This window comes from Mustela nivalis (genome assembly GCF_964662115.1).
Source record: "Mustela nivalis genome assembly, chromosome: 4".
Lineage (NCBI taxonomy): Eukaryota > Metazoa > Chordata > Mammalia > Carnivora > Mustelidae > Mustela > Mustela nivalis.
Window position 1 is genome coordinate 149,695,900 of NC_139023.1, and position 24,919 is coordinate 149,720,818.

At 35.4% G+C, this 24,919-nt stretch overlaps 1 protein-coding gene across 10 annotated transcripts in view; it reads left to right on the top strand.

The window, feature by feature from the left end:
- HMBOX1 (homeobox containing 1) overlaps positions 1–24,919 on the top strand; it is a 194,177-nt gene that overhangs the window by 137,692 nt on the left and 31,566 nt on the right. The window lies entirely within an intron of this gene.

Here is a 24,919-nt window from a genome sequence, read left to right on the forward strand (position 1 = left end):
CTAAATGTATTTTGGAATATTATAAATGTATATTATTGAAATAAGATGATCTTACCAATGAGAAGTCATAAAACTGGACTTAGCATCTGTGAATATAACTTAATAGTGTTCTCAGTAATTTCAGAAACTTTAGAAGAATTTTTTAATTTAAATCTTTATATTGTATTTTAGAAACACTCTTCAAAGTCTTATTTTCATCAAAAATATTGAATACTTACATAAGAGTCCACTAAAATTTTACTTCTTTCAATCAGGAGTGTGGCTTAAATAAGCTTAGTCCCAAGGGTTCAAAATACGTGTTTTTACTTTGATTTGGTAATTTATCTTTTGACTCTAGTACCAGTATCTGATCCATAGTAAGTACTCAGTATGTTTTAGACTGGAATTAGGCCTTAGCTTCAGCTTTCCTATCTGAAATGGTATAAATTAATTAAATATGATTATTAAGTGTTCAGTATATTTAGGGTGATCCTGTAGTAGAATTACCCTTTTAGTCTCCTACCTGTAAGTAATGTGTATGGAATTTTGTTTCAATGAAGAGTTTTATATTCAATAAGGTAATGTTTTCTGTTATAAAAGTATTTATTTCCTAAGATTAAATATAGAGAAAAAGAATATATTAGGCAAGGGTAAAAACAATTGGATTTTCATATTGAGATTTCTCAATAATTTAAATAATGGAAAAGAATGGAATTGAATGTTTAAAACTGGGTTTAACTTCTAAGGTAACATAAAATACATATTTACATTGAACCAGTTTCACTTTTTTCCCCAGTTATCTAATCTGACTTGTCGAATGGCAAACTGGAAAGAGCATTTGACTTATAGAGTCAAAGACTGAAACCCTGGTTTGGCTTTGGCATTTAACCAGCTATGCAACTTTGTCCAGGTCACAAACTCTGAGCAGTAACTTCATCATCTATAAAATGAAGTTTTTCAGTAGCCACTGGTGAACCATATTTCATCCGGGACTTTTGCCATCTCTCTTTCTGCCTCTTTTCTGATTATCTCCCAGCTCATTAGACATCACTACCTGAAGTAGACAGAGATTGAAAATGTGAAAGTTGAGGTCTGGGTTTTTGTTCTTGTGATTTGGTTGAAATTAAAAAGTTTGCTTAAAGAGACTGTAGATTATTCATTGATGTTATATGTTGCTTTCCTTAGTTTCTTTATTGTAAGTTCTAGTAGAGGCCATTCATTGAATAATGAATCCTTATATGCTTGAGCAGTTAAAGTAGAAGAGTAAGACTTTTTTGTTCCAGAGCCCTGACATTTAAAATCTGCTTTATTTTTCTCTTTTAGAAACTGTGATTGTTTCAGAAAATTTCTTCAGAACTTACTATATAACAGAAATGAATTTAAATAATATCAATCTTAAATTATTTGCAGCATTATCTGTTTTCCACCCAGGTACAAAACAAGCTTTTGTTGTAAGCTCTGATTTTGCTACTGATTCTGCCATTTAATTTTTTCATGACGATACCAATATATATTTATCACATAATGTCAGTATGAGATCAGATTAATGTTAAAATTGATAATATTAATAGTGAAAGGTGATATTCCTAATACATTTTCAAAATTGAACCTCATTTCCAAAGCAACCAAACTGCCCACAGAATCACACTGATCAAATATCAGTTACAAAGATATTGAGGCTACCGGTGACTCTTGATCTTGGCTCCAGTCTTGATCTCAGGGTTTTGAGTTCAAGCCCAGCCCCATATTGGGCTCCATGCTAGCCATGGAGCCCACTTTAAGAAGAAAAAAGATATGAGCACTTACCCTGTGTAAAACTCTCATTTAATCTTAATTTTTACCTTTTAACCTTCATCTTAATTAATAAATGCCTTTAATCCAGGAATTGGTTATCTTTGGTTTTATTTTATCTTACGTGGCTCAACCAGTAAGAAAGTATGTAGTTTATTCCAGTAGTTGCAAAAATGCAAAAGCCTCTCAGAGTATTTTAATAGCAGTAGATCATGGTATGATTTCATTCTGTGAAAGTGGAACTTTTTATTTTCTAAAATGGAATATAAAATTCTCTGGCAATGCATGATGTTTTTCAGTACACTGAATTGGTGGATAAATACACATGCATAGACTATAAAGCCAGCAAACTCATAGGCTTACTCAAATATATTAGTATAAGTCAAAAATCATTCATTCTTCATACCATATACCAAACAAGTTTTGAATGAATCAAAAAAAGTGAATCCATATAAAATAGTAGAAGAAAATACAGGTCCCCTGGAAATGGTAAAATTTTTCCTAACTAGAACTCAAACTCCAAAATATGGGAAAGGATTGATAAATTTGATTATTTACATTAAAAGAAAAGCTTTGGGGAGAAAAATATCTACAAACAAGGTAAAAATAAAAAAGAAAAAGAAAAATTGGAAAAAGTATTTGCTTCATATTATTATCTGTGATATATAAACAACTTTTAAAAGAGAAGGAAGACCACCAACTCTGTAGAAACTAGATACCTGCAGAAAAACAAATGCAGATGCCTCTTAAACCTATGAAAGAATGTTCAGTTTAACTCATAGTAAGAGAAACTCATATTAAAATTATACTGAGACACTATTCTTCTCCTATCACATTGGCAAAAATCCAAAGGTTCCATAACATTATTTTATTGATTGAGCTGTAGGGAAATGGCCACTCTCATACACGGCTTGTGGGAATGCAAAGTGTAACAACTTCCATGGACAGGATTTTGATAGTATTGGGGGACAGTTACCCACGGGTTTGCCCTTTGTCTCAGCATTCTCACTTCTAGAAAATGATCCCAGAGATAAACTGACAGAAGTGTAAGTACAGCATCCCTGTTTGCAATAATATCAAAATATTGAGTACAACCTGTGTGTCTATCAGTAGTGGACTAGGTGAATAAATTACAGTGAATTATACTTTGAATGCCCAGGCTCAAATAATAGAGTGCTACACAGCAGCAAAGGGAATGAGTTTTCCTTTCTACAGAATGAAAATCATACTGTGTCCTTCTGTACTATCACTATGAAATATTTTGTAAGGCTTTTTCACATTTTTCTATCCATCAGAATGAATACTTTTTATATACAGTGATCTTCAGAATATAATGTTAAAAAAAGCAGTGTCAGTTGTATATAGTAGGCTATCATTTATGTGTTTCCTTATAATTTGTTTTAAGATGAAGGAGTACACCATAAAATAAATAAAATGGTTACCAATAGAAGAGAAAAAAACACAGATTGGAGGGAACAAGAATAGAAGCTCAACTCGTCCAAATATACCATGTTTTCACATTGTAACCATATAGATATTTTATGTAATTATAGAACAAGATTACTTTGAAATGGGGGGAAGGTGACCCCTAAAAAAAACTAAAAGGAAACAAAAGTATGACCTAAACATTCATGAACTGTGTTGAATAGCTTTATAATACAGTATTTTGACTGTGCGTCTTGGTGGGATACAGCTTAGGAATAAAAAGAACTACAAAAAAATCTTACCTTGCTTTTACTAATGTTGGTAATATTGATAATGTTATTCAGGTACTATTTTTATTTGTGTAGATACAGATATAGGCAAAACAATCATAGTGTTATTAGGAATCAAGTTTTTCAGTGTAGAACATATAAACATAAAATAATTAAGTAAATCACTATAATCTTTTTTTTTTAATTTTTTATTTTTTATAAACATGTATTTTTATCCCCAGGGGTACAGTTCTGTGAATCAGCACTCACCAAAGCACATACCCTCCCCAATGTCCATAACTCCACCCCCCCTTCTCCCAACCCACCTCCCCCCAGCAACCCTCAGTTTGTTTTGTAAGATTAAGAGTCACTTATGGTTTGTCTCTCTCCCAATCCCATCTTGTTTCATTGAATCACTATAATCTTTTGTATGTGTGTGCATACAGAAATTTATCTTGTTTGTATTTTTTAATAACAGCCTTATTGAGATACAGTTCACCTAATTAAAATGTACTACTCAGTGCTTTTTAGTGTACTTACAATTATGCTACTATCACCACAATCACTTTTAGAATATTCTCTTCACCCCCCAAAAAACTCTTGTACCCAGTAGCAGTCCCTCCTTTCTCCCCCATCCTCCCCAACCCTACATAACCATTAATCTGCTTTCCCTGTATATAGATTTGGCCAGTCTGGACATTTCATATGAATGGAATCAAACAAACCTGGCTGTTTTTGACTCACTTCTTTCACTTAGTATAATGTTATCAGGGTTCATCCATGTTGTAGGTCATTTCAGTATTCTATTTCTTTTTGTTGCCAAAGAACAGTCCATTCTATAGATATGCCATATTTTATTCATTCATTTCATTTATTATGATTTCATTCATTTATTCACTCATAATTTATTCAGTCATCAATTGTTGGACATTTGGGGTTGTTTCCACTTTTTATCTATTATTGGTAATGCTGCCATCAATGAAATTTGTGTACTAAGCGGAATTGCTGGGTCATATGGTGACTGTGTTCAACCTTTTCAGAAACTGCCAGACAATTTCCAAAGCATATATACCATTTTACATTCCATTGAGCACCATATGATGGTTCCAGTTTCTCACCAGCATTTGTTTTGCTGTCTTACTGGTTCTAATCTTCCTAGTATGTGAACAAGTAGATTTTCACTGTGATTGTTATTTGTATTTCTCTAACCAGTGATGATGAATATCTTTTCATATGCTTATTGGCTATTTCTGTTTCATCTTTGGAGAAATGTCTATTCAGATCATTTGCTCATTTTTTAAATTGGGTTGTCTTTATATTCATTTGTAAGTATTCTTTATATGTTCTAGATAGGGGTTCCTTATAAGATACATGGTTTCAAATACTTTTTTTGGTACCTTGACATTTTATTTATTGAATTTTTAAAATTTAAATTCAGGGGGCGCTTGGGTGGCTCAGTGGGTTAAGCCTCTGTCTTGGGCTCAGGTCATGATCTCAGGGTTCTGGGATCAAGCCCCACATCAGACTCTCTGCTAAGCAGGGAGCCTGCTTCCCCCTCTTTCTCTGCCTGCTTCTCTGCCTACTTGTGATCTCTCTCTCTCTCTCTCTGTTAAATAAAAAAATAAAATCTTTTAAAAAATTAAATTCAGTTATTAATATGTAATACATTACTAGTTTTGGAGGTAGAGGTCTGTGATTCGTCAGTCTTACATAACACCCAGTGCTCATCACATCACGTGCCCTCCTTAATGTCTATCACCCAGTTACCCCATCCTCCTACTACTCCTCCCCTCCAGCAGCCCTCAGTTTGTTTCCTGTGATTCGGAGTCTCTTAGGCTTTGTCTTCCTCTCTGATTTCATCTTGCTTTATTTTTTTCCTCTCTTTTCCTATGAACCTCTATTTTGTTTCTTAAATTCCACATATAAATGAGATCATATGGTAATTGTCTTCCTCTGATTGACTTATTTTGTTTAGCATAATACCCTCTAGTTCCATCCACATCATTGCAAATGGCAAGATTTCATTTTTTAATGGCTGACTAATATTCCATTATTTATATAGACCACGTCTTCTTTTATCCATTCATCTAATGATGACATCTGGGCTATTGTGGACATTGCTGCTATAAATGTTGGGGTGCAAGTGCCCCTTCAGATCACTACATTTTTATCTTTGGGGTAAATACCTACCAGTGCCATTGCTGGGTCATAGGGTAGCTCTATTTTCAACTTTTTGAGGAACTGCCACATTGTTTTCCAAGGGGCTGTACCACCTTGCATTCCAACCAACAGTATAAAAGGATTCCCCTTTCTCTGCATCCTCACCAATCTGTCATCTCCTGACTTGTTAATTTTAGTCATTCTGACTGTTGTGATGAAGCAGTATCTCATTGTGGTTTTGTTTTTTGTTTTTTTTTTTTTTTAAAGGTTTTATTTATCTTTTTGACAGACAAGAGATTACAAGTAGGCAAAGAGACTAGGCAGGGAGAGAGAGGAGGAAGCGGGCTTCCCGCGGAGCGGAGAGCCGGATGTGGGGCTCGATCCCAGGACCCTGGGATCACGACCTGAGCCGAACGCAGAGGCTTTAACCCACTGAGCCACCCAGGTGCCCCTCATTGTGGTTTTGATTTGTATTTCCTTGATGCCATGTGATGTAGAGCATAATTTCATGTGTCTGTCAGCCATTTGAATATCTTCTGTGGAGAAAAATCTGTTCATATCTTCTGCCCATTTCTTGATTGGATTATTTGTTCTTTGGGTGTTGAATTTGATAAATTCTTTATAGATTTTTGGTACTACCCCTCTATCTGATATGTAATTTGCAAATATCTTCTCCCATTCTGTTGTCTTTTGGTTTTGTTGACTGTTTTCTTTGCTGTGCAAAAACTTCTTATCTTGATGAAATCCCAATAGTTCAGTTGTGCCTTTGTTTCCCTTGCCTTTGGAGATGTGTCTAGCAAGAAGTTGCTGCAGTTGAGGTCACAGAGGTTGGTACCTGTGTTCTCTTCTAGGATTTAGTTACTAGGTATTAGTTCTTCTTTTAATATTTGGTTAAATTCCCCTTGGGAAGCCACCCAGTCCTGAACTTTTTATTTTTGGGGAGGTTTTTGATTATTGCTTCAACTTCTTGCTGGTTATGGGTCTGTTCAGGTTTTCTGTTTCTTCCTGTTTCAGTTTTGGTAGTTTAAATGACTCTAGAAATGCATCCATTTCTTCCAGATTGTCCAGTTTGTTGGCATAGAGTTGCTCATGATGTGTTCTTATAATTGTTTGTATTTTTTCATTTTGGTTTTGATCTTTCCTCTTTCATTCATGATTTTATTTATTTGAGCCCTTTTCTTTTCTTTTTGATAATTCTGGCCAGGGATTTATCAATTTTATTAATTCTTTCAAAGGACCAGCTCCTGGTTTTGTTGATCCCATGTACTGTTCTTTTGATTTCGATTTCATTGATTTCTGTTCTAATCATTACTAATTCTCTACTCCTGCTGAGTTTAGCTTTATTTGCTGTTTTTCTCCAGTTCCTTTAGGTATAAGGTGAGTTAGGTTGTATATTTGAGAACCTTCCTGTTTCTTAAGAAAGGCTTGTATTGCTGTATACTAACCACGTCCCAAAGGTTTTGAACAGTTGTGTTTTCATTTTCATTCGTTTCCATAAACAAATTTATTTATATATTTATTTGACAGAAAGAGAGAAAGCAAGCACAAGCAGGGAGAGTGGCAGATAAAGGGAGAGGGAGAAGCAGGCTCCTCACTGAGCAGGGAACCCAATGCAGGGTTCGATCCCAGGACCCTGAGATCACGACCTGAGCTGAAGGTAGATGCTTAAGCTACTGAGCCACCCAGGTGCCCCCGTTTCCATGAATTTTTTAAAATTTTCTTTGATTTCCTGGTTGACCCATTCATTCTTTAGTAGGATATTCTTTAGCTGCCATGTTTTTTAGTTCTTTCCAAATTTCCTCTTGTGATTGAGTTCAAGTTTCAAAGCATTGTGGTCTAAAAATATGCAGGAAATGATTCCAGTCTTTTGGTTCTATTTGAGACCTGATTTGTGACTCAGTATGTAGTCTATTCTGGAGAATTTTCGAAGTGCACTGGAGAAGAATGTGTATTCTGTTACTTTAGGAAGAAATGCTCTGAATATACCTGTGAAGTCCATCTGGTCTAGTGTGTCATTCAAAGCCCTTGTTTCCTTGTAGATCTTCTGTGTAGATGATTTGTCCATTGTAGTGAGTGGGGTGTTAAGTCCCCTACTATTACTGTATTATTATCGATGTGTTTCTTTAATTTTGTTATTAATTGGTTTATATAATTGGCTGCTCCCATGTTAGGGGCATAAATATTTATAATTATTAGATCTTCTTGTTAGATAGACCATTAATTGTGATGTAGTATCTTTCTCTTATTACAGTCTTTGGATTAAAATTTCATTTGTCTGATATAAGGATTGCCACCCCAACTTTCTTTTGATGTCCATTAGCATGATACATGGTTTTCCATCCCCTCACTTTCAATTTGGAGGTATCTTTTGTCTAAAATGAGTCTCTTGCAGACAATGTAGTCTGATGCACATGGTTTCCAAATATTTTCTCCCATTCTGTGGATAGACTTTTCATATTCTCAGTGATGACCTTTGGAGCATGCAAGCTTTTAATTTTCATGAAGTGCAGTTTATTTTCTCATCTGCTTCTTGTACATTTATTATCTTATTTAAGAAAGTTGTGCCTAAATCAAAGCACGGGATTTACTTTTGTGTTTTTTTCCCAAGCATTTTATACTTTTAACTCTTACATTTAGGTCTTTGATCCATTAGAGATAATTTTTGCATATTATGTGAGGTAGGGACCCTGCATCATTCTTTTGTATGTGGTTATCCAGTTGTCCCATACTGTTGAAAGAACTCTTCTTTTCCCAGTGATTACTCTTGGCACCCTTGTCAAAAATCAGTTGACTGTAAATTTGAGGGTACTCTTCAGTTCTCTTCTGTTCCATTGATCTATATTTCACACTGTTATAATTACTGTTTTACGATAGTAAATTTTGAAATCTGGATATAAGAATTTTCCACTTTCTTCTTTTTGAGGATTATTTCAGGTATTCTGGATCCTTTGTATTTTCATATTAATTTTAGGATCAGCTTGTCAACTTCTGCTGAGAAGCCAGCCATAATTTTGGTGGGAAATCCTAAAATCTTGAATGTGAATTAGAAATAATAATGTGAATTTGTTGTAGTTTCTCCTGAAAAAAAAAAGGAGGGGTGTAATTTCCATCTTTACTTACTCAAAAAGCCCATAGACAATGATCAGCCTAAATGAGGAGGCCTGGGGCCCAGACTGTGGTCATAGGTACCATTAACACTCCGTGGATTGATTCTAGACTTGGAACAAGAAATGTACATCATAAGACCAAGAACTTGTTAAAGCAAGAAGGCCATTATAGATAGGTGAGTGATATCAAAAGGACTCAGGAGCTAACTTGAAGAGGCTCCCCTTATCCAAAGATGGAAATAATTTGAACGTTAGTAGTAACACCAGTGGTAATAGATTGAAACCCAGCAAACTCATTAAAAATCCATATGTGATAAAGATACTAAAAAAAATTATTGGTCACACCTAAAGAATGTTAGAGACTAAATGTTAGAGACCAACTAAATTTCAAAATGGTAAAAGGAAAGAACTGAGCCTTTAATTGTGTTTTGTTTATGGACTTTATCACTAATGAACAAAAAAGGCTTTCTTTAATGAAGGATGTCCAACTAATAAATGAAAAAGGAATAATATAATTACAGTGTCATCATTTTGTAAACTCCTAATGAAATAATAGATCTGACAATGATCATGAATAGCTGTTAACAAAGACAACCAGGCAATATGTACCTCTTGGAGGATATAAATACCACCACCCATGTAGAGTGTTTTTCTAACAAAATTGAAGCTGAAACAAATCAAGCCTCTATGTCCAGCTCCAGGTGTGTAGGAGATATGGAACAAAGTTCTGTTAAATGATACTATGGGTAATTCAGATCAACAAAGTTCATGATGTGAGAGACCCTAAGAACATAATAACTAAGTTTCTTCAAGTTTTTTTAATACATTAACTAGTTGAGGAAATTTGAACACTGTATAAATGGTGATTCTTGTTTCAGTTATGATAATGGTTGCTTTTATGTAATTGGTGGTACATTTATAAAAATTTAGAGTTCTTGTCTTTTAGAAAAATATAATATGAAATGATACGTTATCTTTCATTTACTTCAATGTAACACAAAGTGGAAAGGCAGAGGCAAGGGTGTGGATAAAACAAAGAATGTATCTCTAAGTTGATGGTTTCTGTAGCCTGGTAATGTTTATTTGGGAGTTCATGATACAGTTTTCTCTACTGTCATATATATATATGTATATATGTGTATATATATACATACACAAACACACACACCATATATATATATATGGTGTGTGTGTGTTTTAAGGATCTAAATCTTAGATCAAACTTCATGGAATTATGAGAAATGAAAACTCTTCATTATCACAAAAACTCAACTATACAGTGTTATCTAATAATAGCATTTTCTTTAGTAAATGAGTGTGACTACAATGTGATCGTGAACGTAAATAATTCCTGCAGTCTTGAGTTTACAATCAGGTTGGAGACACAGACATTAATCAGATAATCACAAAAATCAAGGTAAAACTGTAATAGTAATATATGTTTGAAAGGAAAGGTTCACCATGGTGTGACATCTTATAATATGGGATGTGGTAAGAGTTGCTTAGGTATAAGATGGAAAGAGCAAATATTGCAGGTAGAGAGAAGAGTTGTAATCAAATAGAACTGCACGGTCTGATATGGTGGCGATGAGTATCTATTTAAATTTAAATTACTTAAAATGAAATAAAATTTAAAATTCAGTTCCTCAGTCACACTAGCACATTTTAAGTGTCCAATAGTCATATATGGCTGCTGATTATAGTTTTAGACAGTATTTCTATCACAGAAAATTTTATATGGAATATTTCTCATTGTAGAAAATTTTTTTAGACAGCTCTGATACAGAACAACTGTATCTCATCCCCAATTGAAAAAATAATGGTTATGTTTGCCCCATAATGATTTGCTTTTGTTTTTCTTTTTACTCAAAGTCATAAGGCAAAGAGAAATATAAATTAAAAACCAAACATTAAGTCCACTGAAATATCTTAGAAAGTTTTCTATATGACGGTTATAGAAACAGATAAATATTTCACTAGTTCCCATATGGTTATTTTACTTCTGCATCCTTTCCCACATCTCACCCTGCTTTTCAGAGTATATGATTTAACAATTTATTATTTATAATGATTGGATTTTTTCTTTATTAGCATTCATTTACTCACTCATTCATTCATTCATTTACCTGTTTATCAAATGTATTTTTACACACTGCATTTGGTGGCTGTGTCTTTTGGGTCTCTTAGTTTGTAACGGTTTCTCACACACATGCACACATTTTGTTCATGCTGTTTATTTAACCCACTGAGCCACCCAGGTGCCCCAATGCTGTTTATTTGTTAAAGACACTAAAGCAGGTCCCTGGGTGGCTCAGTTGGTTAAGCGACTACCTTCAGCTCAGGTCATGATCCTGGAGTCCTGGGATTGAGTCCCACCACATCAGGCTCCCTGCTCAGCAGGGTCTCTGCTTCTCCCTCTGACCATCTCCCATCTCATGCTTTCTCTTTCTCTCTTTCATTCTCTCTCACATAAATAAATAAAATCTTAAAAAAAAAAAATACTAAGGCATTTGTCATATTGAATTTCCCACAGTTTAAGTTTGGCTAGTTACATCCTCATATGTGTCTCTTAACATGACCTCATATTTTCTGTAGATTGCTAGTTAGATCTAGAGTCCTCATTAGATTCTAATTTAGCTCTTTTGGCACATAACTGCTACTTTGTTCTTCACAGTACATCATATAAGGATGCACATTATGCCTGCTTGTCCCATTTTTAGTAACTATAAGATTAATCATGGGATTCAGTGCTGTCATCTTGATCCACTTATTAGAAAGTTCCCCATTTAGTGAATAGTTTGAGGGCAGTGATTCTTAACTTTAGCTGATCACCTGGGAGCTTTTAAAAATATCAGTGAGACATTACCCTTGACCAACTGGGACATATAGATAGATAAAGGTATATTTGAAAAGTTCCCAAGTGATTTTAAAGTACAGCCAAGTTTGAAAACCATTGTTTTGTCATCCACTGATGATTTTTTTCCTAGTCACTTTTTGGTTTTGTAACAGTTGTATTCCAATTTTTTTCATTTCTTCTGCATTAATTAGCTGAATTCCTCCCTAAAGAAGAAGTTTCCCTCATCAACTCTTTAGTTACCCTGAAATAGAGTCCCTCACAAACGTGGGGGGAGCACTACTGTATAAGCAATTATAGAACTGAGGAGTAAATGCTGTTATAAGGATGAGTACTTGAGTGTGTGGGTCCATGAGATGCAAACAACAGAGGAAGGAGTAAGAGTTTAACAAAATGATGACAATCTGGCTGCATTTTGATGGATGATAGAAGTTCACTAATTAGAGAATCAGAGAAAGAATATTCTAGATTATCATGAAGTTCTCCATGGAAGGACATAGGGTTTTTCATTAAGAGCATCTCTACTTGATTATGCAAGACTTAGTCATACTATGCATGCTATAATTAAGTAAGTACCGTGCTTAATTATCCCACAGCTTTGGTGTTCAGGCTTTTTCATAAAGGAGATTGTACCTGATCAGATTGGTCCATTAGGTAATATTAGTAGGAATATGGAAGATAGGCAAGAAATCAGCCAATCAAATATATATTTGAACACATATACCAGATGCCTAGAGCCAAGGGAAAATAAATTTAAAATAATTATAAACTGTAGTATCTGCCCTCATATATCTTAAGGCAAAAATAACTTACATTTGAGTAGGATTTTATAGTTTATATAATTATTGATCTTATTGATAATTATTCTGTATGATGATTGACCTTCAAAATTTTGTACTGTATATATTTTTATTATTTACAGTTTATAGACAAGAGCCTCAGAGAAAGGAAGTGGCCATGATTAACCATGTAAATGGATTGGAAGAAGGATAAGTGGAGGCCAGCTAGGAGGCCGTTAGAGTTTCTATGCATGGATGATGAGCGCCCCAGCTGTAATTTCAAGGCAAAGGGGAAACAAAATGGATAGAAAGTAATAGGTATCAGAAAAAATATGAAGAAAAGAACAGCCTAACCTAGTTACAGATGGAACATAGAGATGACAAAGCAGAAAGTGTAGAAGAGAGCTTAATACTGATGATGTTCGTAGAACATTCCTCTGGGAGACAGAATCTATACTATTAGAAAATAGTTTGACTTTGGACAAATCATTAAACATCTCTCTCTTTTTTTTTAAGATTTTATTTATTTATTTGACAGAGAGAGAGAGATCACAAGTAGGCAGAGAGGCAGGCAGAGTGGAAGGGGGAAGCAGGCTCCCTGCTGAGCAGAGAGCCCGATGCAGGGCTCGATCCCAGGACCCCGAGACCATGACCTGAGCCAAAGGCAGAGGCTTAACCCACTGAGCCACCCAGGTGTCCCTCATTCAACATCTCTTAACCCCAACTGCAATATTTTAAAAAGAAGAGTTAAGTATTATGATATAGTAAGAAGTGGATGGGCTTCAGAGTCATATAGACTTATCATTTAGTTAAGAATTTCAGTTCTCTATAAAATGGAGATGCTATTATGAGAAGAGTTTTATGAGATCACTGTATTGTAAAGCACACAGTAGAACGCCTTCCTCATAACCAGTGGTGAGCCAGTATTCTTTTTCCGTTAAAGTTCTTTCTACTTCGAGCTTTGACTGTGAACTCACTTCAAGATGTTAGGAGAACTCAGTGCCTGTAGAAATGGAGACTTAGGAGGCACCATTACATCAGGTGCAATTAAAACCACGGGTATGAATGAATCCTGGTCAAATCTATCTTGCACTTTTGCTTATACTGTTTTTGCATTTTTGCAGCTAACTATGGCTGGAGAAAAGTTTAAAACCCTGCGGACTGATCTCATTTTAAATTCATGACCATGAACCTCAAGTGGCTCTTTAATTCTGCCAGACAATCATAGTATACTGGACCCACCTGGTTCAGTCTTTCCCAATCTTCTAAAGAATTATTTCACACTTTGTTCTTTCTGCAAACTCGCATCCTCATTCCCATGATGATGTGCTTCCTGTTTAAATGAGGAGAGGGAAGCACTCAGAGGAGTCCACAAACATATATAGATTTGAAATTTTCCATAATCGGAAAGATTGTTGTTATCGTTGTTTAACCAGATTAAAATGGTTAAAATAGAATTAGATAATTGACTAATATTTATTCATTCAGTCATTTATTTATATAGTGTATGCTCTGTGCTGGCCCTGAGGGAGGCTTACCTCCAGTAGTTTACCTATTCACAAGGGCAGAAAATATCTATATCATAATGTCAGAAATAGCTGCATGTGTAAATAATGTAATGTTAGACTCAAATGTGGTTTTTATTCAGCAAACCTAACCATCCTTTGGTTCATTTCATTCAACAAAGTATTCACTAGATATGCACTAGATATGAGGCAAAGCGCTGGGGACAGAGAAGGAGATACTTCTGGATGATAGGAGTTAGAGGGATGATAAACCTAGTTGACTTGAAATGTCTTTTGAGTTTATGGCCAGAAGTGTTGGAGGCTTTGTGGCCTAGGAGCAAGACTTCTAATGTACTCTTTTCTTTTTTCCTTTCCTTTACCCTTTCTGCAGTTTGGGCAGGGTATTCTTTTAGCTGTGGAAACAGATGTGGCTCTGGAGTATTAGGATATGACCAGGACACAAAGGAATGCGACCTGTTCATCTATTCTGGTTTCAAGGAAGATATATTCAAGAATACATCAAATCTCCTTATACAGGTTTTTCAGCCCAATTAAGTACAATAGAAAGAGAAGAAACAATTTGGAGAAGACTTTAGATACAAGAATAAATGTAAGAGCACCTAGCTGTGACAGGTAGAAGCAATAGTGTAGAGTGGTTAAGAGTAATAGTTTTGGAGCCATATTTGTGCATATAGGGTACTTACTGCTTTTAATTTTCATCAGTGTAGCTGAAAGATGAATCTGTGTCTAGATTCCAGGCATAGGAAAGTGGAGGCAAAATGAATACCTCTCTGTTTATGATTAAAACTATTGTATGTTTTATTTTTTCATGGAAACAGTATTCCTATACTATGTTTTTTGCTCCTCTTAATTCTTTCCACCTTCATCCTCAGTGAGATATAAATAAATAAATATAAATTTAAAATATATATCAATAAAAAATATATAAAACAAAATCATTACTAAAGCCCAGAGCCCTCTGAAATTACGAGGAAACATTTTTTGTTGTTGTTGTTTAACTTTTGTCTGTCTCCAAAATTAACTTTTAAAAATAAACCTGAAATATTCTCCCAACAAAGAATCAGTATTAAAAAGTTTAGCTTGAGAGTATCTCTTCCCTCAAAATTTAAGCATCTAAAAATAGCTTCTTAGGATAACAGTACCTCCTCATGAGCAAAAATAGCATCATAACCACAATACTATAACAAACCAAAATTAAATCATAGCTCCAGATTTGGTGTAACTGCTGTTAACCTGATATGTTATATAGCCTGGATATATAATCTGAATTAAAGACATGGATCTAGTACACAAATACATTTTATGTAAGTATGTTATACATCCTGGTAGAATCAGCATAGAAGAGACAAATCAGTTTGTAAAGTGTGTTTCTAGAACGTTGCTTGAGGCTTCTGTAATTTAATTCTCTTGTATTTACTGCATTTTGGAACTCTTCCCAGGACAGTTTATTAGTATTTGGACTTTGGTTTCAGTCTCTTTCCTTTCTCCTTTTTACTTTTAATTTTTTCAGTGAATAGTTGCACTGTGAAGGTTAAAAAGACCAATAGTTCCAGAAACTAAATTCTATATTTAACTGCAGACTGGGTGTGGCTCAGACAACTGCAGTGCAAGCGTGCTAGTGTTTTGCCGGTCATCAAAACCCTGACCTGCAGGGAACATTCCTTTTCCTAGTCTTCTAACTTTGAATTATGCTGAATTATGATGATATGATGATACATAGTATGTACTTTGTGTGGGTGTGTGTGTAATTAAAATAAAGACAGAAGAGTCCCATAGGTTCATACTTGAAGTGGCTCTGGAAGATCTGTTTCTTCTGTGTTCTTTTATAGTAATCTCCAAATGATATTAACCCACCCTGATTTCATGGTGCTACATCCCATCATTCTTTTATTACTTTTAATTATCACTGTGTGATTTAAAAATTTTTTACACAGGAAGTCTTCTCCACTTCAGCTCCCATTCCATGAAACCATATTTTCTTTTAATGTTCTTTTCTTCTTGTTTTGCATTGCATAATATAGTTGTTAGTATAGTATAGTGTGAGACCTTATCTACCATAAAAGAATTGGGGAAATAACTGCTTGTTCTCCTAGTAATGTTTTTCCCCCTCTAAAAAACAAAACAAAAACAAAAAACTCTGTCTCTTGAACAGAATCCTGTTACTTAGTAAAATGGAAAAATAATCACTCTTTTCTTTCTTAGAAGTATCCTTCTGTATTACTTTATGCGTGTCTCAGTATTATTTGCTATCATTAATACTAAACAGAAATCTATGGAGTAAGAGACACTGCTCATTTCAGTAAGATATATCTAGCCAGAAAAAAAATTGGGCAGAAAAGCTTATAATGCTTTCCTAATACTGCTCTTCTGACAGAGACCTATTTAGAAGTTTTTTTTGAATGACTGCTCGTACCATATGAACAATAAAGGGACTAATTTGCCTTAGTTGTATAAAAATATATAAATTGCATCTGCTGACCACTGATTTAGGTTAAGCAGCATTTAAGCTAAGAACCTTTCTTTGATTTTATTTACCTATATTTGGTTACTATTTCTGGAGAGAATAAGGAAGAGACCCTAAAAATCATCCAGTTCAATTAGTTTATTTTTTAGACCAAAAACCTGTAGTTAATTAACCAAGAGGTTAATGAACTTAGCTAAACTCACAGAAGAAATGAGATTAAGTTGCTCATTTTGAATCCATGGCCATGTGAACCATATAATGATTTCTAAGAAGTATATTCATTGAACTTCTCAGTCCTTTCTTTTTTCTTTTTTTTAAAGTTTATTTATTTACTTAAGTAATCTCTACCCCAAAGTGGGCTCAAACTCATGACCCCGAGATCAGGAACTGCATGTTCTTCCGACTGAGCCAGCCAGGTGCCCTCAGCCCTTTCTTTCTATCCTCTTTGATAAACATTTATTGAATGTCTGCTCTATGCTAAGCTGCATGCCAAGAATTAGAATGCAAAAATGAGTTAAGACAAAAGTCCTCTTACTGCTTTTCACTGACTTTCTTCTTGTCTGTGCTGCTTTATTCATCTCTTATTGCCCTCATGCCCTGTAAGTCTTCCTTTTTCCCTTCCTTTACACTTTTCTTTTAAGCACACCTTATACCATCAAGCCTTCGTTCTTAGTTGCTTCTTAGTTGATTATAATGTGAACTGATATATATACTTTAGTATTTCCTACACTTACTTAAAAAAGTATGCTCCTATTTAATTTCATTTAAAAAACAAATTGGTTGGGGCACGTAGGTGGCTTAGTCAGTTAAACATCTGCCTCTTGATTTCACCTCAGGTCATGATCTCAGGGTCATGGGATTGAGCCCCACATCAGACTCCATGCTCAGCGCAGAGTCTGCTTGTCCCTCTTCCTCTGCTCCTCCCCCCATGCTGGCTCTCTCTTTCTAAAATACAAATAAAATATAAACAAATAAATAAATAAATAATAAGAATAAAAAGCAAATTGGTAATCATATTTTTCAGAAAGTTAATCTTTTGTAATTTTCAAGGATCTTTCAAGTTCTCAAATTGTATTACTCTGTGATTCTAATTTCTTGTTTTGTGTGGAGACTTTGTTCTCCCTTAGACCCAGTGGCTTTTAATAGGAAAATACTCCCATCTTAGAATAAAATCTTTGGAAAATAATTGGTGCTCAGTGTAACAACATGAATAGACTAACATCTAACTTCAAAGAACTAAATCACTTCCATGGTAACTCAGTTCTGTCAGAAGATCAGTTATCTCCATATTATATATCTCCACATAATATATCTGAGTACCTTGTGGCACCTGGGTGGCTCAGTCAGTTGGACATCAGACTCCTGATTTCGGCTCAGGCCACGATCTTGGGCATTGAGCCCAGCGTGGGGCTCTATGCTCAGAGGGAGTCTGCTTGAAATCCTCTCTCTCCCTCTTCTCCTCCCCTGGCTCGTGCATACACTCTTTCTCTCTCTCTCTCAAATAAATAAATAAGTCTTTTAAAAAATCTATCTCAGTACCTTGTTTGGCAACCAATTTGTATTCTGATCTTTCAATTTCTGTGTTCATATATTAAAGTAATGAAATACCTTAAGAGTATTGCAACCTTGAAATGTGAAGAGATCACTGTTCACCTACCTTTTATGGGTTTAGATAGTGAGAATTACTTCCCTCTTCCTTATAAAATGAAACAAAAAATGTTCTCACTCTTGGAAGAAATTTGCTTCTCCTGTTTTCTGTTCTATTTCTAAGAGTAAAACTTCCTTCAAGTACTTTATAATTGCAAAGAAACTTACATCCCATTTTCTTCTTTGTTATGTTGCTTCTGAATTAATTGGACTAACTGAAGAGAATATCTTCTTCACATGTAGGACTAAAGAAGGCATGTGTCTGACCAAGATAGTGATTTTGTTTGGATAGGAAATTCAGAAAATTTTTTCTTTACCTGCATCCATGAAAGCTTTTTAGGAAGTGGCTGAGTCAGTGATGATCAGTCTATTAAATGGAGTATCATGATAGAATGACAGATGTGTCCTATATAAATTCAAACAAAAATGTGAATAAAATAATGTCGAGCAATGAAAGAAAAATGCATTATAACAATAATGCAAAAAAGTCATATTTACAAAGATAAAGATTGGGAGAGGTTATAAAACTTCTCAATAAATGATTTCCCCCAAATGTTGAATAGTTGTATGTTTTTATGATACTTTTTGTCTTTTTGTTTGTTTTTGATAAATACAGTGGTTAAGAACACAGATTTGAGTTAGAAAGACTGGGGTTCCAGTCCTGGCTGTCTTACTCACTAGCTATATATATCCTCAGGAAATTCCTTGTTATAAAATGACTATAATAATCACACCTATCTTATAGGAGTGCTATGATTTAATACTAAATGACAGTGCATGTAAAGTACAAAGCATGGTACAGGGGACACATGTAGGAGTTTAATATATGCCTCCTATTCCTAAATATTCAGCACAGAAATATTAAACAAGTAGGAACTTTCAAAAAGAATTTTGGGTATCTTCAAATGAAATTTTCTGAAGTTATTCTTTGTATTCCTAACCCTCAGCCAATAAAAAGCTATTTGGCATTTCTTTACTTAAAGTTATTCATCATCTGAATAGTGTGTGACAAGCACTATAACCAGTGAGTGCTGAAGCATATTTAAACATATTAGACCAATAGGCCTCAGTCCACTGGGTGGGAGGGGGAAGGAATCAGCCCCCCCCCCCCAAACAAAACAAACTCATGGAAGAGGTGGGTACCAAGTCCAGTAGGACAGAGGAGAGTGGCAACACTGAGGTAACAGTCAAGCAGGGTCCTATAAAAAAAGTGTGATTTGGATGGCTGAGGAATAGGAAGAAAAGCATCCTTGGCAAAGGCATAGAGGCATGAAAAATTAGCTAACTGGAATGTATGATCACTCAGGCAGGAAATGAGGCTGGAAGCAGGTTGCGTCTAGATTGTGGAAAAGACTTGAATTGCCACAGTTACAACATTTGTCTCTCTCAAAGCAGTTGTATTTGCACCCATGCAGAAGTATGATGGTTCTAATAATTGGGGGGAAGAAATCTCTTAATCCGTTTTCCTCCCACATAGAAAGCATCAGTAGAACTTTTCTGTCAGGGACTCAAATTATTTTCAGGGTGACTCTAGTTCCTTTGTCTAATGTTTGTGAAACATTGTAAGAATTTTTAAAAATTGAAACTATTTTGAAATATCTTCTTAGCCTTTTTTAAAAATAAGAGCCTAGGGCACCTGGGTGGCTCAGTGGGTTAAAGCCTTTGCCTTCGGCTCAGGTTATGATCTCAGGGTCCTGGGATCGAGCACTGCATCAGGCTCTCTGCTCAGCAGGGAGCCTGCTTCCTCCTCCCTCTCTCTCTCTGCCTGCGTCTCTGTCTACTTGTGATCTCTCTCTGTCAAATAAATAAATTAAAAAAAGAGAGAGAGAGAGCCTAAATCATACTCCCTTTTCTGTGTGTTCAAGGAAATATGTTGAAATTCCAGCCATTCAGGTTTTTTTTTTTTTAAAAGAAATCTTTTGACCCATTTCCCCCCTGCTGACTTGTATTATAAAAGTGGATTATCATAAAATTATAAAATCCAGTTTTTCTACTGACTTCTGTTAAAGAAGAAAATTTGGGCCATATCTTTACCAGAATGAATAATTTCACTGTCCAATAAGTAAATTTCACCTAGTACTTCAGTGATGAAGTTTATGTGCTCCCACAAGCTAGGGTTTGGTTATATTTAGCTGGCTCCTAGGCTAGCTCAGTGCTATGCATGAAAATCTAACATCAATAAATGTTGCTTGAACGTGATTGGACTGAGTATTTAAGGAGACTGTACAACTTTAACCTAATTAGAAAATGCTATACCCCTGTATCCCCTGTGAGACATATTGGGCTCAAAGTAGGGAATGGTATGATACAGTATTTCCTACTTTTGTTAAAGTTGTGAGGCATTCAATTCAATTCAGTGATGAATAATAATTTGATGATTTAAAGTGATCCAATCCAAATGACTCAAAAACAGCAGAAAAATGACTTTCCAGTGACTTGATAACATTTTTTCCTTAGTCTGATCATTGTGCCACTCCCCCAACCCCAACAAAAAACCCTTTGTGGGACTAAAGATGAGTCCTGTGAAACTGAATATTTGTTCTGGTCTATAAGGAATGAGGACCTAATATATATGTACTCTGTCCTCCCTTAGGTTGTCTTGCCATCACTGCAACCCCTGGCAAGCTGGTTTTCCTTTCCCTCTTTTCTGATGTCATTGCTGTTCTAGGATGGAAAATGCTGCAAGAATACACTATAAATTTTGGAATTAATGGATGCTGGAAGTTGAATTTAAAAAGAGTTCAACCTCTTTCATACTTCTTATGGAATGACTCGGGTAGAACATAATGAACTACACCTCCTGTATCTCTGCAAATAAAAGGAAGTTCTTAACATTTATATAAGACAGCAGGAGCCTGGACATGACCTCATTTCAATCCATTAGACTATTTGAGGAAAAAAACAACAAAACTTTCCCACTTATTGACAGGTAAAGTTATCCCAATCCATTTCTCATAGCCAGTAAGAAGATGAAATGTCCTTAAATGCATTTTAAAATTGGCAAATTATGCTTCCTGGTTCCTTTCTGGTCAAACAGAAATAGCCAGAAGAAATTATCACAATGTTTTTGAGGCAGATTAAAAATTCTCCCCATCCCCATGTAGACTTGCCAGTAGTTTCATTTTATACAAACAACAGACCCTCATTTCTCTAGTTCCTTAACCAATTAAACAGGACAAAGACCTCACGTTCTTCATTCTGTTCTGTGGCCACAGTTTACAAAGAAATGAAGTATGGTTTGGGAAATACTGGTGTTGTATGTAATGAATCACCAATGAAGATATGACTCATTCCAGGAGCAGAATTATAAGCATCATATTATAAACACTAATATTGACATAATTTATGGACTAATAGAAAAATCTTCAGAAAACTAGTGAGCATTTTGTTTTTTAAACTCAACAAATAGTTACTAAGGTTCTACTTATTGTAATAGACACTGACAGATACAGTAATTAATAAAACAGATGTGATCCTGGCCCTTATAATAGTGCATTAGGAAATCATTATGGATAGACTAAACATTCACAGCATGTATCAATGTTTACATATGTGTTTGATGTTTGAAGATCTTGGAATAGTAGAATATGAACTTGGTGGGTAAATATGCTGTTTCTGTTTTAGTTGCCTTTTGGTTAAGGAAGTCTGAATGGACTGTGTAATTTCAGGAATAGAAAGTATTTAAAAATCGTCTTTATACTTTAAAACCTGTATACCATAGAAATCCCAATCATAATAGTGCCTCACCCAAATATTATATTTTATTGGTTCCTATTTTGACATGTCATTCACTGATAGGTCAAAAGATCAGACTAATGTATAGTCCTAACCATTTTGAGACCATCCTGCAGTTATCTTCCTTATAGGAATAGAAACTAATTTGTCACCAAAACATCTTCCTTGGAAGATGACTATACCCCACCCAGATTTGCTCTGTAGTATTACTATGAAAGAATTTAACTTGTACACAATTGGTATGATAACCTTTCAGCTCTGACATTAATGTACAAGTTCTTTGTCAAGTATTACCAATTACTTGCCATCACTGCAACCCCTGGCAAACTGGTTTTCCTTTCCCTCTTTTCTGATGTCATTGCTGTTCTAGGATGGAAAATGCAGTTAGAGTCATTTATCCTGAGAGGTTGGATTGACTCCCAATAAAAACAGCAGCAAACCTATGACACAGGAAGTAAGTGTTAAGTTTTAGAGGAAGTAGTAAGTACCCCTAAATACAAGGTATTGTGTTGTGTTTCTCCCTCTTCAGGGAGATAGGAGGATAATCCTCAAGCATTGTTACCTCTGATTCTCTATAAAGAGTCTATGCTGTTGTCTGTGGTTACTTTGCTATTTGTTCAGACTTCCCCCTGGGAGAGAATAAGTTCTCATTTTAAATACAGACTGTACCTTTTAGCAAGAAGTAATTATTTTGCAGGACAGTATTGATGATAAGCAAAACCATGCAGGAGATAATGAATGGATTGATTTTATCAATCCTGTTCTGTTGGTCTTCACTTTATTAGTAAATTGTTGATCGGGGTGCCCGGCTGGCTCAGTCAGAAGAGCGCTACTCTTGATCTCAGGGTTATGAGTTTGAGCCCCATGTTGGGTGAAGAGATTACTTTAAAAAAATAAGTATATTGTTGATTGGTAGTGTCAAATTCTTTTTTTTTTTAAGATTTTATTTATTTATTTGACAGAGATCACAAGTAGGCAGAGAGGCAGGCAGAAAGAGAGAGGAAGGGAAGCAGTCTCCCTGCTGAGCAGAGAGCCCGATGCAGGGCTCCATCCCAGTGAGCCACCCAGGTGCCCTGGCAGTGTCAAATTCTTAAGTAATCAGTACTTTATATTTAAAGGCTTTCTGCCTTAGGACAACTTGTACACCAGGTGTAAGAAACTTCATCAGATCGCCTTACAAGTCTCTTTTGTAAACGTACTTCCTTGTAAACGTACTTTTGTCAGCAGGGGCTGACAAAACAGGGAAAGGAGGCTAGAGCTGCTACCCTTCCAGAAGTGAAGTCCATGCAGCAAGGGGCACACCAGCTTCAATGCCTTGACTTCCCTGCCTTCCGTTCCTTTGAGTGTATGATCTGGCAGAAGCAGGTCACTCTCCCAAGTGCCACAGTTTGTACTGGTATGAACTTATATAAATTTTCACTCATATTTGGTAGTTTGATTTAGGAAACTAGGAAACTAGGTTCGAACCAGCAAAACCAAACACTGCCTTCAAGTGCATGTCCTTTTTCTTCCTTATTAAAATAAAATGGAGGGTTGAACAAACATTTAATGAATTCAGTAGTATGCAATGAAGAGACAGGTTTCAAGAGGAACGCCGTTTTTCCTTTTTTTTTTTTTTAAGATCTTATTTATTTATTTGACAGACTAGTAGGCAGAGAGGCAGGCAGAGAGGAGGAAGCAGGCTCCCTGCTGAGCAGAGAGCCCGATGTGGAGCTGTATCCCAGGACCTTGGGATCATGACCCAAACCGAAGGCAGAGGCCTAAACCCACTGAGCCATCCAGGTACCCCCCATTGTTTTTAAAGTAGTTAGAATTTGTCGATTTTACTGTTTTTGTCTGCCAACTCCAGAAAATTGTCTCAGTTCTTTTCATGGTCATCATAGCAAGACTTATGACTAAAAGGTAATCCATAGTAGAAAGGAAGCTAGCTCTACAATTGTCATGTAGTAATAAAACTCACATTAAATTTCTACCGTGGTAGGACTTCATGTAGGACTGCCTGTTACTAGACAAGTAATGGGCCTATGTTGTTTCTAAGACTACTGATGGATAGAGTATGCTAAAAAAACTTAGCCCCTAAATTCAGTGTTATCCTTCTATCTGTTTATCATTAAATTGCAGGTTACATGGTGCAAATAAGTAAAACATTTGGGAGATAAAAATTTTGTTTGGGCACATTTCATACATGGTATCCGTAATTCTCTCATATATGGATGTTTCTTTTTTAAGCAAATAAAGAAAGGAATCTTACCATATTGATAAGGCCTTGGAAAGCTTTTGTGTGTGTGCTAGTGTCTGAGGAGGTACTACCAACTCTTCTGTTTTAGATTAACCTACACTATATACATAGATCTAAATGTGCACTGATGTTGTGTTTTGAGAGACAAGTCCCACAATTTATTTAATTTTCCTCTGCCAGGTGAAAAAAGGTAGGTCAGCCTTGTGGTTGTCTCCAGAGCACTCACCGGAAGGAAAGAGCGCCTAGGTGAGAGATAGCTGTGGTCCTGGGACTATCCTGGGTTTCTTACTGATGCTGTCACATCTTTGCTTCTAGGAGCACTTGTGAAATTTACAAGAGTTTGTTTTACATGATTCATTACTACAGAAATTTGCATCTTAAAGTCTGAGCCAATACCAAGTCTTAACAAAATGATGACCATTCCTGTGAGGACTTTGAGCCAGTGAACTGAGTCAGGAAAACTGAGATCTAGGTAATGTGACCTTGAACAAGTCAAGTCTCTTCTCTGGCTCCTCATCCAAAAGCTCATGTCCTCATCTGCAAAATAAAGAGGGCGACTTGGTAATACTTCCTTCCACCTTAAAGTACTTTCTTTGTCAGGATCTACTCTGTCAAATATCTAAATCCATGGGTAAGGAGTTATGTTATGGGATTCCATTGCATTTATGAATTAGGAGTCCAAAATTCAACTTACTGTATCTGAATTCTTTAATTTGTTCATAGGTTAATACTAATTTTTCTGCCTTAAAGGCTTCTCTTTTCACAGGTTTTTCTATTCTGAAAATTTAACAAGCTGCAAAGCCATGAAAATGTATAGCTTCTTCTATAATAGAACTCATTTATGTTTTAGCTTTTCCTTATAGTCACAGGAACCTTCCACAGGGCTGATTTGGAGAGAGCTGTTACTTATTTTAAGTCTATAGAATTCAAAATGAACTCTTATT